The sequence below is a fragment of the Pan troglodytes genome, chromosome 16 (genome assembly GCF_028858775.2).
Source record: "Pan troglodytes isolate AG18354 chromosome 16, NHGRI_mPanTro3-v2.0_pri, whole genome shotgun sequence".
Classification (NCBI taxonomy): Eukaryota; Metazoa; Chordata; class Mammalia; order Primates; family Hominidae; genus Pan; species Pan troglodytes.
In genome coordinates, this window is record NC_072414.2 from 38,824,848 (window position 1) to 38,830,847 (window position 6,000).

Here is a 6,000-nt window from a genome sequence, read left to right on the forward strand (position 1 = left end):
TAAGAAAATAAAAAATAGAAAAAACTGGCCAAAAGTGATAACAAATAAAGGATCAGAAAGTAATATCCTAAAAACAATGCGGTAATAGGGAAGATTAAAAAGAAAATCAAGCAAAGAAAATGGTTCATTGGGATTTTTCTTCTAGCCAAGGTAGAGTAATAAACTCACGAAAGTGCAAAAAAGAAAAGGAAGATGGGGGGAAGGAAGGAGGGCAGGAACCAAGGTCATATAAAAAATAAGGATTTGAAAGACACCAGACACAAATGAGATGAGCCTTGCTATCATCATTGACACAGGGTATTGACTTGAGAATGTTTTAAGATTGCAGCACAGGGAAGCAAAGCCCAGGTAAAGCCCAGCAGACTGCCTGACTTGAGGGGATGGAGCTGAGATTTTAGGAAGAATGGGACACTAGAGTTCACAGGATACAGTACCAAAGAGAAGAGATATATACACAGAGAGAAAGCTCTGGGGACCTGCAGAAGAGCCCCTTCAAGTATTCAGCACAGCACTGATCAGCCTGTAAGTGTGAGGAAACTACCTCAGGCCAATGAAGGAAGCACCTACTCACAATTAAAGGTACTAGTGTCTGATGCCCACATAGAGCCAGGAATAGCACCTGTTTGTACCAGCCAGACTGGACGACTCAAGATTCATAGGGCAGAAGGCAGTGCATTCAGAAGGGTCTGGCTTCAGTAGGGGGAAATAATTATTTCTAGAAAAACCTCTTCTCCAGTCTCTCCTACAAAATATACACAAGATTCAAAGAATTCACTTTTATTCCCAAGGAATTTAACTTCATTCCTGAACAAAGCTAAAGAAGATTTACAGGAATACAAAAATACCCAGCAACCAATAAGATAAAATGTACTATGTCTTGTGTCCAAACAAAGTTTACTTGGCATGCAAAGTGGCAGACAAGCATTATCTATCATAAGGAGAATAATCAATAAATCAAAACCAACCCAGAATATAGATGTTAGAGTTAGCAGAGAAGAGCCTTTAAAAAGTTACTATAATGGCATTCCTTATGTTAAAAAACTCAGAGACGTCAAAGCTACAAAGACCGAAATCAAACTTTGAGAGGTAAAATCTGCAATGCCTAATCTCTGAATAGACCAATAACAGGCTCTGAAATTGTGGCAATAATCAACAGCTTACCAACCAAAAAGAGTCCAAGACCAGATGGATTCACAGCCAAATTCTACCAGAGGTACAAGGAGGAACTGGTACCATTCCTTCTGAAACTATTCCAATCAATAGAAAAAGACGGAATCCTCCCTAACTCATTTTATGAGGCCAGCATCATCCTGATACCAAAGCTGGACAGAGACACAACCAAAAAAGAGAATTTTAGACCAATATCCTTGATGAACATTGATGCAAAAATCCTCAATAAAATACCGGCAAACCAAATCCAGCAGCACATCTAAAAGCTTATCCACCATGATCAAGTGGGCTTCATCCCTGGGATGCAAGGCTGGTTCAATACACGCAAATCAATAAATGTAATCCAGCATATAAACAGAACCAAAGACAAAAACCACATGATTATCTCAATAGATGCAGAAAAGACCTTTGACAAAATTCAACAACCCTTCATGCTAAAAACTCTCAATAAATTAGGTATTGATGGGATGTATCTCAAAATAATAAGAGCTATCTATGACAAACCCACAGCCAATATCATACTGAATGGGCAAAAACTGGAAGCATTCCCTTTGAAAACTGGCACAAGACAGGGATGCCCTCTCTCACCACTCCTATTCAATATAGTGTTGGAAGTTCTGGCCAGGGCAATTAGGCAGGAGAAGGAAATAAAGGGTATTCAATCAGGAAAAGAGGAAGTCAAATTGTCCCTGTTTGCAGATGACATGATTGTATATCTAGAAAACCCCATTGTCTCAGCCCAAAATCTCCTTAAGCTGATAAGCAACTTCAGCAAAGTCCCAGGATACAAAATCAATTTACAAAAATCACAAGCATTCTTATACACCAATAACAGACAAACAGAGAGCCAAATCATGAGTGAACTCCCATTCAAAATTGCTTCAAAGAGAATAAAATACCTAGGAATCCAACTTATAAGGGATGTGAAGGACCTCTTCAAGGAGAACTACAAACCACTGCTCAAGGAAATAAAAGAGGATACAAACAAATGGAAGAACATTCCATGCTCATGGGTAAGAAGAATCAATATTGTGAAAATGGCATACTGCCCAAGGTAATTTATAGATTCAATGCCATTCCCATCAAGCTACCAATGACTTTTTTCACAGAATTGGAAAAAACTACTTTAAAGTTCATATGGAACTAAAAAAGAGCCTGCATCACCAAGTCAATCCTAAGCCAAAAGAACAAAGCTGGAGGCATCACGCTACCTGACTTCAAACTATACTACAAGGCTACAGTAACCAAAACAGCATGGTACTGGTACCAAAACAGAGATATAGATCAATGGAACAGAACAGAGCCCTCAGAAGTAACTCCACATATGTACAACTATCTGATCTTTGACAAACCTGAGAAAAACAAGCAATGGGGAAAGGATTCCCTATTTAATAAATGGTGCTGGGAAAACTGGCTAGCCATATGTAGAAAGCTGAAACTGGATCCCTTCCTTACACCTTATACAAAAATTAATTCAAGATGGATTAAGGACTTACATGTTAGACCTAAAACCATAAAAACCCTAGAAGAAAACCTAGGCATTACCATTCAGGACATAGGCATGGGCAAGGACTTCATGTCTAAAACACCAAAAGCAATGGCAACAAAAGCCAGAATTGACAAATGGGATCTAATTAAACTCAAGAGCTTCTGCACAGCAAAAGAAACTACCATCAGAGTGAACAAGCAACCTACAAAATGGAAGAAAATTTTCGCATCCTACTCATCTGACAAAGGGCTAATATCCAGAATCTACAATGAACTCAAACAAATTTACAAGAAAAAAACAAACAACCCCATCAAAAAGTGGGTGAAGGACATGAACAGACACTTCTCAAAAGAAGACATTTATGCAGCCAAAAGACACATGAAAAAATGCTCACCATCACTGGCCATCAGAGAAATGCAAATCAAAACCACAATGAGATACCATCTCACACCAGTTAGAATGGCAATCATTCAAAAGTCAGGAAACAACAGGTGCTGGAGAGGATGTGGAGAAATAGGAACACTTTTACACTGTTGGTGGGACGGTAAACGAGTTCAACCACTGTGGAAGTCAGTGTGGCGATTCCTCAGGGATCTAGAACTAGAAATACCATTTGACCCAGCCATCCCATTACTGGGTATATACCCAAAGGATTATAAGTCATGCAGCTATAAAGACACATGCACACGTATGTTTGTTGCGGCACTATTCACAATAGCAAAGACTTGGAACCAACCCAAATGTCCAACAATGATAGACTGGATTAAGAAAATGTGGCACATATACACCATGGAATACTATGCAGCCATAAAAAATGATGAGTTCATGTCCTTTGTAGGGATATGGATGAAATTGGAAATCATCATTCTCAGTAAACTATCGCAAGGACAAAAAACCAAACACCGCATGTTCTCACTCATAGGTGGGAATTGAACAATGAGAACACATGGACACAGGAAGGGGAACATCACACTCCAGGGACTATTGTGGGGTGGGGGGAGGGGGGAAGGACAGGATTAGGAGATATACCTAATGCTAAATGACGAGTTAATGGGTGCAGCACACCAGCATGGCACATGTATACATATGTAACTAACCTGCACAATGTGCACATGTACCCTAAAACTTAAAGTATAATAATAATAAAATAAAATTTAAAGAAGATACATTGGGTAGAATAAGTAATAGATCAGACATTGCAAGAGTAAAAGTTAGCAAAATTTAAGGCATAGTATAGGAACTACCCAATATGAAACTCACAGATAAAATATTAATTAAAAAAATGAAGACTATCAATGAGTTGTGAGAGACAACTTCAAACAACCTGATATACATATAGTTGTAGTTCTCAAAGTAGAGAGAAAAAAAATTGAAGACATTGTGGCTAAGTTTCCAAACTGATAAAAAACTATACATCCACAGATATAAGGAGCTCAACAAACTCTAAGTACAAGTTTTCCTGAAGACAATAAAACACATAATATCCAATTGCTCACACTAATAATAAAGAGAAAATCTCAAAAGTAGCCACATTATTGTACATAGGAAAAAAAGTAAAGACAACATCAGAATTCTCCTCAAAAATAGTTCAAGTGAGCAGATAGGGGAAGACCATTTTAAAGTGCTCAAAGAAAAAGGAAAAAATCCTGTCATCCTAGAATTGTATATTCAGTGAGCATATCTTTCACCACTGAAGACAAAATAAAGACATTTTCAGATACAACATACCCCAAAAGCTGAAAGACTTCTTAAATAGCAAAACAGCACTATAAAAATTGTTAAAGGAAGTTCTCCAGGCAGAAGAAAAGCGATACCAAATAGGAATGTGATTCTACACAATTAAAAGCACTAAGAAAGGTAATTATAAGGGTGAAGGTTTTTATTATTTAAATCCCTTTAAAAGATAATTAATTATTTAAACAAAAATAATAATACCATAAGTTGAAAGTTATAAGTTATGGAAAAGTAAAATGTACGCTAACAATAGCATGTCATGGGGAGAATTTGAAGTATAATATTATAAGGCTCCTCAACCATATGTGAAGTAGTAGAATACTGCACAAAAGTAGGTTATAAGTTAAATATGCATACTATGAACTCCAAATCAACTGTAAAAATAACAAAACAGAGTTAATAATCTAACAAAAGAAATAAAATACTAAAATATATCCAGCTAATTAAACAGAAGACAGAAAAAATAGTACAAGGGGAAAAAGACATATGACAAATACAAGTAAAATAGGAAAATGGTAACTTGAGTAATCATACAATAACCTAAAATATAAGTTTTGAAAATAAACCAATTAAAAAGCAGATAATTCTTAGATTGAATGAAGAGTTAGACCTCACTAGATGTTGCCCACAGAAAATAAACTTCCCTTATAAAGACAATATACTAATAGGTTAAAGTAATAGAAAAAGATATGCCATGTTAGCACATGCAAAAGTAAATCTGAAGTGGCTATATTATTTTAAATTAATAAATACTAACAGAAATTATAGAGAATATAATTTCATATTAATAAAAAAGCTAATTCATCAAAAAGGACATAGCACTCCTACACCTTTATACTCTTTGTATCAGAGCTCCAAAATACATGAAACAAAAAACAAAACCCAATAGACATAAGAGAAAAGAGCTGAAGCCACAATTAATAGTCAGTATTCAATACCCTGTCTCAATAAATAATAGAACAAGTAGACAGAAAATTCATAGGGATATAGAAGATTTGAATAATAAACTTATTTGACATTTATAGCATACTACTAAACGAAAGCAGATTGTTTTCTGAAAAATATACAATATTTACCAGGATAGACTATATTCTGGGTGATAAAACAGTATTAAATAGCTCTAAAATGATACAGGTAATAAAATAGGTTCTGTAACCATAATGAAATTAAAATTAGAAATAAGTAACAGAAAGGTATCTGGAAATATCCTCAAAAATTAAAAAAAATTTCTAAATAACGAGTCAAAAAAAGGAAAATTAGAGAATATTTTAAACTGAATGAAAATGAAAACAACATATCAGAATTTGCAAAATGTTACTAAAACCATACTTAAGGGGAAATTTATAGCACTAAATGCCTACATTAGAAAAAACAAAAGGTCTTGAATTAATGATTACAGGCTATATTTTAAAAGTAAAAACAGAAAAGCTACTAAAACCAAAAGAAGTAGAAAAGAAAATTGAAAAAAAAAATTTGTTTAAAAATTATTGAAACCAAAAGTTAATATATTAGTTTCAAATAGCCAGAAAGAGGATATTGAACATACCCAACATGAATGATAAATATTAAGCTTATTGATATGCTATTGATATGTTAATTATCATGAC